Here is a 19,524-nt window from a genome sequence, read left to right on the forward strand (position 1 = left end):
TTATCTTCCTCCCTCTTTTCTGCTCACATTGATAGGTACATGTTTCTACCATTGCACCAATAAGGCATAATTTCATTTTAGGGAGATTATTTGTTTCCTCTTATAAACTATGAGAACTCCCCCTTCCCCCAAATAAAGACTAGGTCATATTTATCTAGTACTCAGCACACTGCCTAGAATACAATAGTTGCTTGCTATATGATTGTTAATGAACGGGAACAAGGTTTAGTAACTCTCAATCACTCAGAGTTAAAGCCTGAGGCATGCATGGTAATGATGTGGACATCTAGTATTATAAAACACTTCATGAAAAAAGGAAACACACTAATTTTGTGTGGCTGATGGAATTTTTGTTCAAATAAAAATGATTTTAGCATGAAATTTAGGGAATATTGAATTGGGTTTACAATAATAGGCAGGAAGATTGTAAAATACTTTAATGCGGGAAAATATATTACTCTAGACTGGTTTCTACTCTTTTTTTTTAATGTTTATTTATTTTTGAGACAGAGAGAGACAGAGCATGAACAGGGGAGGGTCAGAGAGAGAGGGAGACACAGAATCTGAAGCAGGCTCCAGGCTCTGAGCTGTCAGCACAGAGCCCGACGTGGGGCTTGAACTCCTAGACTGTGAGATCATGACCTGAGCCGAAGTCAGACGCTCAACTGACTGAGCCACCCAGGCACCCCTAGAGGTTTCTACTCTTAAATGCTGCCCTGCACAGCTATAGGAATTGAACATGAATTAATAATTAATAGAAACATAAGACAGAGAAAAATATATTTTGTACACTGCTCTTTGAAAATTGGTTTTGATTAGGATGGGCTTCTGCCACTGTAATTGAGATGCTATGGCTGATGTCATATGAAAGCCACAGTATAGAGGGGTCATGGCTGGGTGATTGTCAACAAAGCATTATTCGGAAGCATCTCAAGAATCATCTAGATGGACCATCTTAACTTTTAGGTCATATGAGTCTCTCAGTTATGGTGGCAATAATAAATTTTGTCCTAGAACAGATTAATTCTTTGGGGGAAAACTGAGTGAGGAGTCAGAGGAGCATCTAGGAGCACTTTGAGTCATTTTGAAAAGGTGTGGCAGGCAATGAAAAAGTATTCCCTATAAGGAAGATCATTATAGGTCTTGAAGTAAGGTATAGGTCAGGTAAGAATCTTTGGTAGGTTGTTGGGAGAAGGGAAGCATCTGTGATACTTTTTCAGTCTTTTCAATCTCAGCTTAATTCTAAACCACAAATACAGCCAATATCCTCCAGCAAGTGATTCACACATGTGTGGCTACAGTAACAAGATGATCGCTATACTCTTTGCAGAAGAGTGGAGGGGACCTTAAAGTACAGTTGTCAAGAGCACAGATGCTGGAACCAGACTGCCTGGATTTGAATCCTGGCTTGATGACTTGGCAACTGAGCCCTTGACTGTGTTGCTTAACGTCTCTGTGGATCAGTTTCTTATCTATAAAAATAGAGTAACAACAGTATTTACCCCACCGGGTCATTGCGTGGACTAAATGAATGAATATACATAAAGTGCTCAGCATGGTAAGTGATACATATGAAGCACCATATAAATGTTAGTTATTTTTGTTATTAATCTAGGATAAGCAGTTACAGACATGTCATTCAGGGCATCAATGATCAACGTATGTTCTTCTTTCCAGCTAGTAGGTAAGCATGTAGCCATAAGGGTCAAACAAAATCATTAATACTGCATAAATGGTGTGATACAACTAAGGATGTAGGTTGATTACCCTTGAAAGAACTTTTAGGAAGCTTTTTTTTCTTTTTAAGTTTATTTATTTATTATTTTTAAGTAATCTCAATATCCAATGTGGGGCTTGAACGCATGACTCTGAGATCAAGAGTCACATGCTAGCTAGCCAGGTGCCCCTCGTTTTAAAAAGTTTGTTTGTTTGTTTGTTTGTTTGTTTGTTTATGAGGCTTTATTAGAACAGGTGATTACTGCATGGTTATAGAAGCTCTGTGGAAATTCTGGACTCCTAGTGCAGCAAGATTTTATTAAGTGTTTTGTGCAGATGCCATGGTTTCTGACACATTCATTAATTGGTGCCTTAAATTATTAGTCTAAATCCAACTACAACACTTGTGACATAAACATAACATAGCAGGACTTCCTTTTTCTTTATACAAGTTGACTTTCCATAGATACCACACTCAGGATGTCATTGAAATATTATTTACTGCCTGGATTCTTATACATTTGAATTCCATAAGAAGTATGCAAAAGCATTTGCAGGAGCCAACAGTGGCCCAATTATCTATTGCTTTGTAACCAATTACCTCAAAACTTGGTGATGAAAAGTGGCTGCCATTTTATTATGCTCACAATTCTGTGGGTCAGGCATCGGGCAGGGCTCAGTGGGGATGTCCCCCCCCCCCCCGCCCCCGCCTGCTACACTAAGTTGGAGGCTTCGGTTGGGATAACTTAAATACCCAGAGATGTCTCTATTGGGGTCCCGGTTCTTCTAGATTTGGTGTCTGCTGGGGATAGAATGTCTCCTTTACTCACATGTCTGGTGCCTATGCTGACAAGAATGGCAGGGAGTTGGTTGGCTCTGCTCTCTCTCTCTCTCTCTCTCTCTCTCTCTCTCTCTCTCTCTCCATACTCTCTTCGTGTGGCTAGCTTGAATGTCCTCACAACATGATGACCTCAGGGGAGTTGCACTTGTCACATGGTGCCTGGCTTCCAAGAGGCAGGAGTGAGAACTATGAGGCCAATAACACCTAGGACCAGAAGTGGCACAGCGTCAGTTCAGCTCTGTTGTATTGGTCAAAGCAATCACGGCCTGGTCAGAGTCCAGGAGGTAGAGAGAGAGAGAGAGAGAGAGAGAGAGAGAGAGAGAGAGAGAGAGAAAGACTCTATCTTGTGATGAGGGAGTGGCCAAGTTATATTCCAGAAATGCACATACACGGGTACTATTGTGCAGCCATCTTTAGGCAACACTATCTGCCACCAACAGAAATTCCAAAGCAAAGGCCCTCAGACTGGAATGCACCTCCCTGAGTGATGATTGTCTGAGCTTCTGTTAATCCCAGGGGACAATCAGCAATTGATAAGCCTGGACAAGAGAACGTTTAGCGAAGCCCACTTTCCGCATAGGTATGGTAGGCAATGAGAAGAAATACTGACAGAGAATTCATTCACAGGGCTCTCTCATCCTGCCCCAAATGCCACTCGATCTCGAACTTTAGGATGGAGACAACTGAGACAGGTGTTCCCCCCATGCTATTGGAATTGGGGTTTTTATTTGATTAGTACTCAAAGCATTCTTCATTGTTTTTCTTGAGTGTTTTCAAGTAAATTGGTGCAGGAACTTCTTCTGAATGAAGTAACACTGTCTCTCTCATGGGTTCTTAGTTCCCTTGGAGGCTGCAGTGAATGCTGAAGAAGCATGGGTTCTGGAGTCATATAGATCTGGTTCGAATTTGGGGTTCATCAGCTACTAGTTGTTTGACTTTGGGCAAATGACTTCACATCTGTGAACTTTTCTCATTGGAAACACTGAAATAATCATTGTTCCTCCTTATTGAATTTTGTAAAAACGAGGCATTTGATCAATGTTGAGCACCTTTCCTTGGAAAATAACCAGGAAATCTTCATGCTATTTGGGTCAATACAAAGGTCCTGAATACCGAATCTAGGGAAGGAAACAGTTGCTTGCCTAGCAACAGCTGCACCTTCCTTTGTGATGACATACACAAGTGCCCCTTTGCAGGGGATATAAAGCACAGCACGACATTTCTGGAGACATGACAGATGTGATCTTGGCACTCTTGGCAAGGCGGGCTCCTTCTCAGCTTTTGGGCCAGAGTAATCCCTGCCTCTGCCGAGAGGCCTCCCCTACCTGTCCTGTCTGGTGTAGTGCTCCCTGTTTCTATCACTACACCTGTGTGACACTTTCAAGACTTAATCTCATGCTGTAATTATACTTGTGGTTGTTACTTGGGTATTGCCTCCCCTATCTCAGTCTTTTTCCCCTCGATTGGTTTTTAGTTCATCTTCAGAACAGCATTTGCAGGAATGTTCACTTCATCTCTGTCTTAGCTCCCTGCTGCTGAAGCAGCTAGGGATTGGGGGCCACAAGAAGAGAGACTGGGGCTTGGGAGGGGGGCAAAGAGAGAGGAAGAGTGAGGAAGAAAAGAAAGCTGTATTCATGGATGGATTTTGGCAGAGTGTCCTGGAGCAAAAACAATTGAGTTCATGAATAACTGGGAATTGAGGATTATTGAAAATGAAAATATGTTTGATTACTTATCTAAAACCTATTCTGGCCATTATAACTATCTTGTGAAAAAAATCACAATAATATCACCACATATAAAAAAGTTACTAGCACATTGCCTGGCATTTTGTGAATAATCATAAATGGCAATAATGACCTTAATGAGGTTGATATTCAGGTGATAGTGGTAAGAATTGCTTAGGTAGCTCCTCATATTAATTCCACTGAGTTCTGATGGTATATACTCTCACATGGGCTTTACCTGTTCAGAGGATCAATACTATCTGTGAGTGTGTGTGTGTGTATGTATGTATGTATGTAAAGAGCTTGCTATCTGTATGTGAGAGAGAGCATTTATATTAGAAGTTGCTCTTTTGTCACATTATTACAAACGTTGTAAACATGGGACTTTTCATTGGTTCATTTTAATATGGTAGACAGACTCTAAGATGATCTCAAATGATCCCTACCTGCTGGCCTTCATACCTTTTTGTAATCCTCTGCCTTTGAGTTGGAGTTTGGCTTTAGTGAATCACTTCTAGCAAATAGAATGCAACAGACATGATGGGATGTCACCTCTGAGATCAGATTGGGATTTCAGACTTGGGTGATCTAAAGGAAGCAGCCTTATGTAGATGTTCATACTGGAGTGGGTCTCCAGAGAGTGAGGAACTAAGGCCAGTCCAACCATGCTCAAGGAACTGAACCCTGCCAGCAACTATGTGAGTGAGCTTGGCAGTGATCCACACCCAGCTGAGCCTTCAGATGAGACTATAGCCCTGGCTTGACTGTAACTTTATCAGACACCTTGAGCTAGAGGCATTCAGTTGGACTGTGCCTAGATTCCTGACCCACAGAAAGTGTTTCTTTTAGATTTTTAAAAACATGTTTATTTGTTCTGAGAGAGAGAGAGAGAGAGAGAGAGAACATGCATGTGGGGGAAGGGACGGAGAGGGAGAGAGAGAGTCCCAAGCAGGCCCTGCACTGGCAGCACAGAACTGGATGCGGGCTCAGTCTCACGAACTGTGAGATCACGACCTGAGCCGAAATCAGGAGTCGGATGCTCAGCTGACTGAGCCACCCAGGCGCCCTGTGTTTCTTGTTTTAAGCTACTCAGTTTGGGGGTATTTTGTTATGCCACAATAGATGCCTAATACAGATGTCAAATGCCATTTATTCAAGAGGCACCATTGAAGGACTTTTCTGGAAAATGTTACCTGCCGGTGGCTGATCAGTTTAATGGAACACATGTAAAAGCATAGGACACAGATTGTCTAGGTGTCGATTCTAGTTCTACCACTTCATGACTGGGGAACCCTAGACAAATGACTTACGTTCTTTTTGCCTTAGTTTCCTCATCTATAAAACGGGGACGGTCATACCTAACTCAAAGGGCTGTTGTAAGGATTGAAGACCTTTGCATACTCTAAGCACTGAATTAATTTTACTCTATTATTATTACCAAGGGGGACTGCTGCCCACAGAAGACCATTAGCCCTGCCTGGAACTACATGTCGAAAGAGTATGTCCATAGAACTTATCCAGACATCTCAGCGCTGAACTCCTAAGCCTTGCGTTTGGGAAAAGGGGCTTTCTTTTTGCAGATGCAAAAAGTCTTACTTTTTTTGTCTTACTCTTGGCTAAAACATGGCCCTAAGACCTTCGAGCCTAGAGAAGAGTAGCAGAAGATGGAACGCCTGTTATTTCAAAGCTTCAAGCAATCTTTCAAGAGTTAGCTATTTGAATATGCTATTCCTTTGTACATTCTAGGAACCATTCTTTATTCTGGGAAAATCATTCACTCAGAGCATTAACTCCTAGTGCTTCTTCTGATAGTCATCTGTCTAGAAAAATGACAATGTAATTTTTTCTCAATGGAAAATAAGCAAAACACAGTTTTACACAACAACAACCTTAATGAAAGTTTTCTTTTTCTTTTTTTAAGCATAATTGTTATCTTTTCTAGTAATATCTGTATCCTCTTCGTAGACGGATTTTTGTGTAGGTAACACCGGGAATTACTGGGTTTCTTCTGTAGCAGGCCCACAGTACTTGATGGAGATATGACAGGAGAGTTCCAGAAGAGTTTTGGAGGAGGGACTGATGACACGTTTTCGTGGCTGACTAACTTTTTAAAAAAGCCACTTCCAAGGGCCCATCAACCAGTCAGCTAATCCACTTGTTACGGGGGGGGGGGGGGGGGGGGGAGGGGTGGAGCGTGGGGAGGAGCGACACAGCTCGGGAATCCTTGCCTTCCAAGTGTAGTCTTGCGTGCCATCCCCCCTCTGAGCCAGGCCACCTAAACGCACCCCCCCCCCCCCCCCGGCCTTCCGGGCCACCTCTAAGACCTTCCACCCCAGACTCCTGGAGATTTCTCTGGGCCGAGTCCAGCCAAGAGCGCTCCCGGGACTCGGCGAGATCTGCCCTCCTCCTCCCGCGTCTCCGCCCCCTGCCGGGGCCGCCGGGCGCCGAGGGAGGCGAGGGTGCAGCAGCTGGAAAATGAGCGGTGCCCGGAGGGTGGCCCGGAGCTGCAGGTAACGCGCGCCAGAGCCCGGGCCGGAGCGGGCTCTGCGCACCCTCTCCTTCCCGGCGCGGAGACCCTGGGTCTGCGCGGGGCGTCCCGGGGCGTCCGGGGCGTCCGGGGCGCGGGGTGGGGGGCGGCACTAACGCTCCCCGCCTGTCGCACAGCGACGTTCCGGCGGCTGTTCCCGGGAGCGGCGGGAGGCGGCGGCGGCGGTGAGCGGGGGCCGCGCGGCGGGCGCCCGCCGCTTCAGAAGATGGAGAAGTTTCTGCAGATCGCGCCTCACTCTCTGGCCATCGTCCTGGGCCCGGCCGAGGGGCCACCGGGGGAGAGGTCCGGGGCCGCCCAGCCTGCGCCCCCGGCCCAGCCCCGCCAGCTCGCCCGGCACCACATCGGCTACGAGATCTTCGCCGACTTCAAAGCCGAGAACATGCAGCACTTCTGGAACAAGAAGGTCACGGCCGCAGTGGCCGAGACCTTCTTCCTGGGCTGGATCGACGAGCAGGTCCTGCTGATCCAGGGCAAGGAGGAGCATCTGGAGGCGCTGCGCGAGGGCTGGACGCGCCGGGCTCTGCGGCCGCCCTCGGGCTTCCACATCCGCTGCCTCGGTGAGTCTGGCGGCCGCCCGCCCCGTCCCGCCCAGAGCCCGCGCCCGGCACCGCGACGGGGACGGCCGGTCCCCCCCGGGCGCCCCGCGCCTCCCTCCGCCTCCGCGCCCCGGCCGTGGGAGGGGCCGGCGGGCCTCCGCGAGCGCGGGATTGGGGAACTTCCTGGCACCTAAAACGGGGATTCGTACCTTTCCCCACACGCCCCCCCGCCGGCCCGCCGGAGCCTCCCTGGCGCGGGCCGCGCGCTCCAGCGGGGCGGTGCCTGGGGCCGGCCAGGTAGGCGGCGGCGCTCGGCGCGGGAGGCTCGGCGGTCGGCGGCCGCTCGCGGATCCGCCTGGCTCACCTTCTCCGCGCTGCCGGGATCGGGCCGGGGACGCGTGCTATCGAGGGAGAGAAGTCGAGAGAGGATTCAGGTAGCGTCGGGTAGCCACGGGCTCTACGGCGGGAGGCGGCGGCGGGCGGTTCAGGTGCGCTGTTGTCCCCCCCACCCCCGGCCTCCGTCCCCCGACGTCCTTTCCGCCCGCGACCACTCTGCGCCTCCGCGCGGCTCCTGGCTGCTTTCGCCTCGGGGACCCGTCCCGCAGTTCTGGTGCAGGGTGGGGTCCAAGCGCCGAGGTTTGTGTGCAAGACAGAGCTGTGGATTTCGTTTTAAATATCTTGCCTCCCGTACATCTTTCCGAAGTCATTTTGTGTGTTTGAAGGGAGGAAGGGACACGAGGAAAACGGGAAACTCTGATCCTCAACAAAAGAAGATAGTGGTGCCAGGGAAGAGAGGCCGATAGGTGACATTCGCTGCGCCCTTCCAGTGTTGCTTGACCTGCTGCTTGTTTGTTTGTTTTTAAATTGCACTCCTGTATTCTTAACCCAGATTGCATCTCTTTTTAGAATATACTTCTTAGTTTTGTACCTTGGGCCCAGTGGTTAAAAACGTATATAGTAAATAGTAGTGTTTTATGAAACGATTTCAAGAAAGAAGGCATTCTTTCTAGTACCACGGGTTAGAAATTCTTTCATGACATTTTTGGGAGGAGGTCAAAAGTTCAAATGCTAAAAGACTGTATAGCCGCCCTTTTCGTTACCCAGTTGCTATGCCGCCTTCCTCTGAAGGATAAGCTTATACCCGCTAGCGTGTCTTCCTGTATGCGTATGGCAAATTTATAGCATTCTTCATTTACTTGTATTTTGTCTGTTTTCGCACTGCAGAAATCTTTACAAAGATTCCTTTGAATCGAATGGACAAAAAACCAGGAAGGTTTGCATCTTGTGTGTTTTGTAACCTGTGCTAAATTTCAAAAGGTCCTTTAATTTTTTTTTTTTTTTTTTTTACTTTAGCGAAAACCTCAATGGACTACCTGTAATTAAGCTGCCTTAGTAAAGGGGCCAAGGTTAATGCCTCTGAGACTTGATCTGGTCTCGTATGTAGGACTGCAGCACATCAGGAAGCAGGGATATATGTGGTTATTTTTCATATCCTGTATAGATTATAGCACTTTAATAATTTTCTTTTGAACTTGACTTTATTCTTATTTTTTACTTTTCATTTTTGAAAATCTCAAACATGCAGAAGTAGCATATTTCAAAAACCTTATATTGAATTCCCGTGTACCTGTTATCCAGCTTTGAAATTTATCTGCACGTGGCCAATCTTATTTCATCTCTACCCTTGCCCTCCCCACCCCCATTTTGAAATCCCAGCTATGGTATCAATATCATTTGATTTGTAAATATTTCAGTTCATTTTTTTTTTTTTTTTTTCATTTCAGCGGAATTTGTAAACTCATTGGAATTGACGATCTGTCATGTTAACCAAAGAGAGCTATTTTGGCAACTTGAAAGGTTCCAAATTGCTGTAGTTTGACCGACAGTTGCCCTGGTCTGGCTGGGTAGCTGGAGCTGTCTCAAGCTGACTGGTAACTGGTGGGTGGAGCTGTTGCTTTGCTCAGCTCAGCCCTTAACTCTGTACCAGGATGGGAAGTAAAGAGACTGCCTCCTGGAACAGAAGCATCAGGTAAGGGAGCGGGAGTGATGCCTGCTGGGATCCAAGCGGTAGCTTTCTTTTGAACTACTTTGGGGGTTCATACTTTCTACTAGAATTCCAATCGTGTTTCCGTAATGATAGTAAAATGCAGAGTAGTTGGAGAGAGTATATCTACTGTGAGAATTCTCTGTGGGAAGCTCAGTGTCTGTGGCAGGCTGCCATGTGCTTTATTGAAGGTGCAAGCAATTCCAGATTTCTTCTGCCTGTAATTCCAAAAGTATGTAAATTTCAGGGGCGAATGGGACAATGAGGCGATGACTGTGGAGTCAACAAGAAGCAGGGAACTAAGGAACTCAAAGGAAGAGTTTTGATTGGGAATATTCAAATCCATTCCTTAGAAATTACCTACTCTGGGCATGTAGAAAAAAGTTCAGACTTTGGATTTCCAGGACCCTTAAAAGGGATATGTGTGTTCAGGAAACTAGGAACGTTTCAAAATGGTGCTGTAGATTTTGAGTAAGTTAAATCCCATACACGTTCATTGAGTGCGTACTAGTTCCAGTCTCCATGTTTCTCCTGAGATTGTAAAGACTGGTGAGGCATGCGGTCATTTTGGGGGAGACTTCCACAAAACTGGGAGGTGCTTCTTTGAAGGGAGCAAGGAGTGCCTTCTGCCTCGTGAGCTGGTGGAGAGGTTTCCCAGAGATTGGACCCCCCTCCCCCCCCCCCCCCCCCAGCTAGACCTTGTGCAGATGTGGGCCTCAAGGGGCTTGTTCACAACAGGACAGCTTTCCCACCCAGGCAAGAGCAAAGTCACCGGGTTGGGGAGCTCATGACACATTTGGAAACTGGCTGGTTTGGGTGGGTGGGGAGAGGGTTGTGTTCCGACAGTGCAAAAGGACGTTAGGCCGAGATCTGAAGACTCAGAAGCCACTGGTGAGTTTTGAGCAGGGAGGGGGGGACGTGATTTGGTTTTTGGTATAAGGAGAATTCTGGGGCCAGTGGGAATGGGGGAGGGGATTAGACACAGGAGCCCCGCTTGAGTCCACTGACACAGTTGTGGGCAAGAGGTAATGGGAGCTGCAACAGAGCGTTCAGTCTGGAAGGCACATCCCATGGCCAACGGGTCGTTTCCTTAAGGAAGATACCATTTTAGCTGGGCTGTGTCTGGAGGGTTTTCCAGCCCCGGCTCTTACCCTGTAGGAGTTGTGTGGAGCCCACACGCTCCTTCTCCTGGGGCTCATGGGGTTTTCCCACCCACCATGATCCAGCAGTCCACACCACAGGGTCTCCTGACTTCATATCTCAGGGGGCATGGGCGGTTCTCTGTCCCTGCCAGTGGTTCTTCCTATTTCCCCAGTTTATCCTTCCGTATTCAAATGCTTAGCACCAAATACACTTTTTAGACTTTAAATCAGAACTTATATTTTATTTGTTTTTTATTTTTTTAGCGTTTATTTATTGAGAGACAGAGAGAGACAGAGCATGAGCATGGGAGGGGCAGAGAGAGGGGGAGACACAGAATCTGAAGCAGGCTTCAGGCTCTGAGCTGTCAGCACAGAGCCTGACGTGGGGCTCGAACTCATGAACCGTGAGATCATGACCTGAGCCGAAGTCAGATGCTTAACTGACTGAGCCACCCAGGCGCCCCAGAACTTATATTTTAATTATAAAATGGTTTAGAACTTAATGGGCATTGAGATTTTATTCTATTTCAGTATCTTTATTGGTTTTCCTAAAAGGAGTTACTTTCTTAAAGTGGTTTCTCCCAGGAGTAAAATTTTAAGACATAATTTTTTTTTTTTAATGCCTTCTCTTGGGGCAAAATGGGAACCCTCTTACACTGTTGGTGGGAATACAAACTGGTGCAGCTGCTCTGGAAAACTGTGTGCAGGTTCCTCAAAAAATTAAAAATATAATTACCCTATGACCCAGCAATAGCACTACTAGGAATTTATCCAAAGGATACAGGAGTGCTGATGCATACGGACACTTGTACCCCAATGTTTATAGCAGCACTATCAACAATAGTCCAATTATGGAGAGAGCTCAAATGCCCATGAACTGATGCATGGATAAAGATATGGTTTATATAACCAATGGAATACTACTTGGCAATGACAAAGAATGAAATCCTGCCATTTGCAACAACATGGATGGAACTGGAGGGTATTATGCTAAATGAAATAAGTCAGTCAGAGAAAGACAGATATCAGATGCTTTCACTCATGTGTGGAATTTGAGAAACTTAACAGAAGACGGTGGGAGAAGGGAAGGGGAAAAAACAGTTTCAGAGAGGGAGGCAAACCCATAAGAGACTCTTAAATACAGAGAACAAACTGAGGGTTGATGGGGCGGGGAGGAGAAAATGGGTGAAGGGCAGTGAGAGCACTTGTTGGGGTGAACACCAGGTGTTGTGTGGAAGCGATGAATCATGGGAATTTACTCCTGAAGCCAAGAGCACGCTGTATTCACTGTATGTTAGCCAACTTGACAATAAATTGTATTTAAAAAAAGTGTCTTCTGGGTATCTGGCTGGCTCAGTTGGTAGAGCATGCGACTTCTGATCTTGCAGTCGTGAGTTTGAGCCCCACGTTGGGGGTAGAGTTTATTTAAAAACAAAACCAAAGAAATGGAAAAACCCAACCAAAGCAGAAAAATATACTCTCCAAAACAATTTGTATATGCTCCTCCAAAGGTTGATTTATTTAAGTCAACTTTGAATAACATTCCTAGAAGGAGGGTTGGGATTGATTAATGAGTGTTAGGAAGCTTTCTGAATGAGAAATACTGATTCATTCAATGACCGGAAGCCTGCTGTGTTGTAGGATTTGTTCTGGGAGCTGAAGTGGAGGTTCCATTCTCATGGGGCAACAGGTATTTCAAAAATTAAACACAGAAAAAAGAATTTCAGATTGTTGCAAGTGCTGTAAAAGTTATGCAGGAGATAGGATAAAGGGTGATGAGGAGAAATGGGATAATAATCGACATCTATTGATCATTTATTATTTTCTAAGTACTTTATTTTTATTTATTTTTTTAATGTTTTTATTTATTTTTGAGACAGAGAGAGACAGAGCATGAGCAGGGGAGGGGCAGAGAGAGAGGGAGACACAGATTCTGAAGCAGGCTCCAGGCTCTGAGCTGTCCGCACAGAGCCCGATGCGGGGCTCGAACTCACGGACTGTGAGATCATGACCTGAGCTGAAGTCGAACGCTTAACTGACTGAGCCACCCAGGAGCCCCAGTACTTTATTTTTATTAACTAATCTTTTTTTTTTAATTGAAGTATAGTCAACACGCAATGTTACATTAGTCTCGAGTGTACAACATGGTGATTTGACAAGTCTATACGCTTTGCTATGCGCATCACAAACGTAGCTATGATCTCCCACCACACAACACTCACCATACCATTGGCTGTATTCCCTGTGACATACTTTTCATCCCCTCCACTTACTCATTCCTCGCCTGCAAGCCTGTGTCTCTCTCTCCCCTCCATCCCTTTTGCTCATCCCCCACCCGCTCCCCTCTGGCAACCATTATTTGTTCTCTGTATTCATGGACCCCCTTCTGCTTTTTGTTTGTTTGTTTGTTTTGTTGTTTAGGTTCCACATGTAAGTGAAATCCTATAGTATTTTGCTTTTTCTGTCTTATTTCACTTAGCATTTTATTAACTAATCTTTAAGATAATTATCCTCTTTAGGTATCATTATTTTACCCATTTTACAAATGAAAGAAGTGAGGGACAGAAAGGCAAGTACTTTTCCAAGGACACCTAGGTCCTAAGCAAAAGAGCTAGGATCTGGGTCCAGACAGTGGGTTTTCTTTAAAAGAAATTGTTGTTTTTAAATGTTTATTTACTTTTGAGAGAGAGAGAGGACCGAGTGTGAATGGGGGAGGAGCAGAGAGAGAGGGAGACACAGATTCCAAAGCAGGCTCCAGGCCCCGAGCTGTCAGCGCAAAGCCCGACACGGGGCTCAAACCCACGAACCTTGAGATCACGAGCTGAGCCAAAGTCAGACGCTTAACGGACTGAGCCACCCAGGCGCCCTTGGACAGTGGGTTTCCTTTCCTTTCGTTTCCTTCTCTTCCCTCCCCTCCCCTCCCTTCCCTTCGGTCAGGTTTTCCTGACCAAAATTTCCTTCCCAGCCCCCAATACACACACCCTCCCAACAATTTAGGGGCCAGGTGGCCTAGTTGCAACTGGTTTGGTTGGCAGTGGCTACGTTCTTTTCTCTTAAACACAACGGAAGAGAGAATCAGTGCCAGGGTCCAGGATGTTGCATCGGAGCATCATGTTTGAGCTCCCTTTGGGCCCAACAGGTGGGTTCCTTACTTTGTGTGCCTAATACTCTTTCCGCAGGGCTTATGCAAAGCAGGGCACATTCTTCACTTTGGGCCCCTCCCCACCGGTGTCTTGAGTGCCTGCCTGTCAAACATCTTGTTTCACGTCCGCTTGACTGATGATCAGTCTGCCAGCGACAATGGAGGAGCAGATGGAAATCTGCTTGACGTGTTGGCGGAACGGAAAGAGCCAGGGAGGTGGGGCGGGGGGCTTGTGGAGGCGGCCAAAGAAGGGAAGGTGTGACAGGAGATGAGGTCAGAGGGGCCCCAGGCCATGTGGGGCCTCCTGGGATTTTATTCTGTGGTGAGGAGGCATCCCCATCCTGCAAATACGGAGGGGAGCCCCGGGTTGGGGTCTGTAGGATGTACAGAAAAGTTTCACGCCTGGGCCTCTCTCTTAGAGAACCTCACCTCTCATGTTAAAATCTCAGGATGAAGTCTAAACAGTGAGCGATGATGTATTTCAAGTTTTATTAATTTCTGGCCAGTCATAAAAGATATTTTTATGAATTACCTCACTCTGGCTCAACGACATTTTCAGTGAAGGTGTGTCAGTTTCATTGTAATAAAGCATTTAGAATGCACTTCTGAGGCTCTCGGGCTTGCCGTGATAACTGAGAGGCTTGGCAGAGATTTATAGATTTCACCTCTTAGGGCTTAATTCTGATCTTGAGCATGTGTTTTTTTTTTTCACTCTTGCATTAAGAGGTAAATTTGCTGGTTATCACCAAGTTCTTTCTCCTCCCCTCCCCTCCCCTCCCTCCCTCCTTCCCTCCCTTCCTCCCTTCCTCCCTTCCTTTCTCTCTCTCTCTCTTTCTTTCTTTATCAAAATTTTATTTAAATTCTAGTTAGTTAACATGTAGTGTAATGTTGGTTTCGGGAGTAGAACCCAGTGATTCATCACTTACATACAACACCCAGTGCTCAGCACAAGTACCCACCCTCCTTAGTGTCAGTCACCAATCTAGCCCATCCCCCACCCACCTCCTTATTACCAAGTTCTTTTCCTTAAAAAAAATTTTTTTTAAGTTTATTTATTTACTTTGAGAGAGAGAGTGCGTGAACAGGGGAAGGGCGGTAGGGGGAGGGACAGAGAGACAGGGAAAGAGGGAGAGTCCCAAGAGAGGAGGGGCTTGATCCCAAGAACCATGAGATCATGACCTGAGCCAAAATCAAGAGTCAAATGCCTAACGACTAAGCCACCTAGGTGTCCCCAAGTTCTTTTTCTTTTCTTTTTTAAATTTTTTAATGTTTATTTATTTTTGACAGAGAGAGCGTGAGCAGGGGAGGGGCAGAGAGGGAGGGAGACACAGACTCTAAAGCAGGCTCCAGGTTCTGAGCCGTCAGCACAGAGCCCGATGCAGGGCTGGAACCCACAAACAGTGAGATTATGACCTGAGCCGAAGTCGGACGCTTAACCGTCTGAGCCACCCAGGCGCCTCTAAAGGAGCATAAAACTGAAAGGTGTCTGTCTGTGTCTTTTGTACTGGAGTGAGAGCACTCAGATGCTTTGGGGTAAAAAACCCAGAGAGGTTTGTTGTATACAAACTACTTGCTACAAATAATTTTAAAAGTTTCATTCCGCTTAAAATATCTCACACAGGGATGTGTGGTCACCACGTGTATGAGATGGGCTTTGCGATAGTTGCTGGAAGTTTGGAGATGTGCCTCTGTCATTATTCTTCTCAGTGTGTGCATTTGTAAAACAAGTTTTGAACCCTTCCATTCTGTATTATAGCTGTAGGAATAGTATAATCACATTCATTCTTTTGCTTGGGGAAACTAACGATCTGGTTTACTTGAATGAGGAGGTTAAATAGATGTATTGTGAAGGAAGGTCCAAGCTGTGAATATCATTAATATATAAGTATTATATATATGCGTATACAGAAGGAACTTTATCTTTGAGAAGATTCTGTGCCAAGAACTTTTTAATAAACTTTAATCACACTAGTCTCAGAGGATGTTTAAAGCAGCTTTGGATATTTTGATATCAATCAGTTTCTTGATAGAGAACAGTCAACTGGGACACTGTCAGGGACCAGAACTAGAGGACTCTCTGAAGAATTTGATAGGTGACTTAGGTAGAGAGGATCCATCAGAGTCTTTGTGGGTGGGGTTGAAGGTCAACCCTCCTGGGAGGGCAGACCCAGCTCATGAGAAAGTCCACAAGGTGGTGGTGGGCACCGTGTGGAACAGACCGGGTCGTAAGATGTTCTTATGACGTTAACAGCATGAAAGCATACGTCTGTGCTGTCACTTTGACTCTTAAGACGCAAATAAACACAATACCATCCCTCTGGGGGTTTTTTTTCCATCTCTTGTGAAGGCCCTAAAATACAATTTTCTAAAGCATCTGTTGTTGATGCAAAAAGGACTTGTCCCTGAAATCAGGATGTCCCCTTCCCCTTCCCCAGGACCAAACATGTGGGAAGCATATAAAGTCCCTCGGTGTGCGTGAATGCTGGCTGATTAGCGGGTCATCCAAAATAACCTTCTTCTCATGAATCTGGAGGTCCCTGGCAGCACCAGTGCCTTTAAGGGGTGCGGTGCACTCTGGTGGTGTTCCATTTTGGTACCACCCGAGATCATTGCAGCAGGTGCGTTCACAGTCAGCCTTGGGGCTGAGGGGGTGCTGGCTCCAAGGACGGCTGCCAGTCTCCCGCTTTGTTGCTCCCTGGGGAGAGTTGTTGTCTCTGAGCGTTTTCCTTCTGTCCAGGCCAGCCTTCCTCCAGTGCTGTGTCAGACACCCTCCTCCCATGTCCCCCCCAGGGTTTGGGCAGTTTTTCCTTTCACACCTTTGCAACAAAAGATGATGATTACATCTCAGCCTTTCTAAGTAGTTTTTTCCCCCCAGATTTTTTTCTGGAGACTAAGGTTCCACCCCCCCCCCCTCCCCTTAGGTATCCATTTACAGGACAATAGAGCTCAGCACCTGCTCCTCTAAGGAATGTTATCTTAAGAAATTCCAGTCTACCCCTTCCCTCCCCTCACTGCTGTGCCACCCTTGAAAGTGACCTTCATAAGTCCCAGATAGTTTTCTGACAGCTTCATGCTGGAAAAGAGGGGGAGAAGGGTCTACACATTTAACCCCTTAGAGGGTCGATATGATTCTCGCGACAAAATTTTATGTGTTTACAGATATTCCCAAATCTTTGACTCTTGCCCCGGTAGCCTGTGTTCTGCTCCTGGCACAGTCCTGCAGTTCTGAGCTGACCTGTCAGCCCCAGGCACCTGCAAGTCCGCCCCAGGGAGCTGTGGGCGATTGGAGGCACTCCTGCGCACCTTCTCAGTTCCTTCCCTCTTCGACTTCAGCTTGGTGCAGCCTGCGTGTTTTTCATAAAGTCACGCACCCGCCAACCTTCCAGCTCAGTTTCCTAACACTTCCTGCCTGTTCGGTGATGGCCCTGGGTGGGTGGCTTGAGCTGGAGAAGCTGTACCAAAGCCACGTGGGATGGGGCGTGGGTGAGGGGAGAAGTTGGTGGTGAGAGGAGGATACGGGTCCAAGATCGACATGTGAAAAATGCAGGGGGGAGAGAAGACAGACGACGAGGAGAAACCGGGGCACAGGGATCACAGGGGAACATTGGAAACTGGTTTATGTGGGCTGCAGAACGGTTCGGGCTGGAAAGAGTCTCGCTTCGAACGAGGTCCCCCTCTCAGAAGCCTTCTCTCCCTGTCTGACAGGGTGGGGGGGCCCTGAGCTCTGTGCATCATGGCTGCCATCTTGCCCAGGCTTGGAGGAGGCCTATGGGCTCAAGTGTGTGGCCTGCAGAGGACAGCTTTCCCCCTTCCTGTGTGAAAAGAATTGTGCAGTCTGAACAATTCACCTCCATTTTTTTCCTTCAACCTCTGCTTCTGGTCAACAAACCAGGCGCTTCTAGACTTCTCCTGAGGCAGTGAAAGCCTGATGCAGCTCAATGAACACTGCCATCCTTCTGGGAAGAAATGCCAGCTTTTGTTGATCTCGTTGATTATGTATGCCGTAATCTCCTTATATGTCCCGTATTTACCCAGATCCTCAAACCTTCTTCCTCCAGGATGACCTCTTGCCCTCTAGGCTCTAATGACCCATCCCTTCCCCGCTGCCTATTCCCTTTTGGTCTTGCCCAGCACGGGAAGCCTTGGAAAGCCTGCTGACTTTGGAGTTAATACGGAATCTCAGGAGAGATTAATGATTTTTTGTTACGGGGGACTTTGTGACTGGCACGATTTGTCTGGGTTGGTCACTTTCTTTTCATCAGAGTCTGGTTATTAATTTGTTTAAAAAAAAGAAAGGAGGCTTTAAGTTAGTAGACTGTGAAATACTAACATAGAACAAAGAAATCAGTACTTTAGAAACCATGTCTCTGAATGCTCCCACATAGTTGGGGGTTACTCAGGCATCTTTTTCCTCTTTCGTGTATCTTCAACATTTCGTCTTACGCTTGAAGAAGGAGCATTCTAGAAGACAATCTATATGCCACATGCTCCTTCATTTTATGAAATGTTTACTGACTCTACTCCAGAGTTGATAATGTGGGTCAGGAATTGTTCCAGGCACTTTAATACATGGGCTCATTTAATTCTTACAGAGGTAATGGTAACATTATTTCCATTTTATAGAAGAGAAAACTGAAGTTCAGAGAGTAACTCTGCATGAGCAAGCAATCTCAAATTTCAACCCAGTAATCTGATTCCAGAGTCTGTCAACCTTTTTATTTAAAAAAAAATTTTTTTTAATGCTTATTTATTTTTGAGAGAGAGAGAGAGACAGAGCACAAGCAGGGAAGGGGCAGAGAGGCAAGGAGACACAGAATCTGAAGCAGACTCTAGGCTCTGAGCGGCCAGCAGGGCTCTATATCACAAACCTCGAGGTCATGACCCGAGCCCAAGTTGGATGCTCAACCAACTGAGCCACAGAGGCGCCCTAACCTTTTTGTTTTTTTTAAATGTTTATTTATTTATTTTGAGAGAGAGAGAGAGCAAGAGAGCGAGAGCACAAGTGGGGTAGGAGCAGGGGGAGAGAGAGAGAGACAGAGAGAGAGAGAGAATGAATCCCAAGCAGGCTCCACACCGTCAGCACAGAGCCCGACTCGGGGCTCAATCCCATGACCGCGGGATCATGACCCGAGCAGATACCAAGAGTTGGACGCTTAAGCAACTGAGCCACCCAGATGTCCCAGAGCTGTCAACCCTTTTAAAACCAATTGTCGTTTCTATTTTTCTTTCTTTCTTTTTAATCAGACCATTTTAATTTATTGAACTTTGGCTTTGTCGGATAAATGGAGCTCCTAACCAAGTCCACCTTAGTAGAAAGTCAGATTACTCTGCAACTACTTCCTAGTTCATGAGAGTGGAGTTAGAATTGACGTTCTCAGCAACTGAGAGAATCTCCATCCAGATTGACTTCCTGACCCAGTAGGGACGGTTTTGATGGAGAGGGCCACGTGGCAGTCCCGGGTTTCCCCACTTCCAATAAAAGAGTCATAAAATGTCTTGTGTCTTTGGAGAGGCTCACAGAATTTAAGACTACATCAGAGATTTGAAAGATGCAGGATAGAAATTTCTATCTCATTCCCATTTAACTCTGAAGCATGACAGGTGCAGAATGAGAGAGAATTGCAAGCTTAATGAAGTAGTGACTAATGTCATAGCTCCAGATCTGGATGTGTGGTCTTAGAACATATCAGTACAGCCATCAGCACAGTGATCCCCAACTGATAAGTACATCGAATTTGTGAAAGTTTCCAAACACAAACTGGTACACATAAAAAATTTCCACATACAACATACGTACGTACGTAAGTACACACACATACATAATCATA

The 19,524-nt window shown here is 46.3% G+C and overlaps 1 protein-coding gene across 2 annotated transcripts in view; it reads left to right on the forward strand.

Annotated features, from left to right (window-relative positions):
- Positions 1-19,524, forward strand: part of STOX2 (storkhead box 2) — a 269,212-nt gene that overhangs the window by 37,660 nt on the left and 212,028 nt on the right. The window contains exon 1 of one of the 2 annotated variants that reach the window (XM_053216274.1): positions 7,247-7,802. The exons of the other annotated variant lie outside the window; for it this stretch is intronic. The gene's annotated coding sequence lies outside the window, so the exon portion shown is untranslated. Of the gene's footprint in view, positions 1-7,246; positions 7,803-19,524 lie in introns of those variants that run through there. 2 annotated transcript variants of the gene reach the window in all.

The sequence above is a fragment of the Acinonyx jubatus genome, chromosome B1 (genome assembly GCF_027475565.1).
Source record: "Acinonyx jubatus isolate Ajub_Pintada_27869175 chromosome B1, VMU_Ajub_asm_v1.0, whole genome shotgun sequence".
NCBI lineage: Eukaryota > Metazoa > Chordata > Mammalia > Carnivora > Felidae > Acinonyx > Acinonyx jubatus.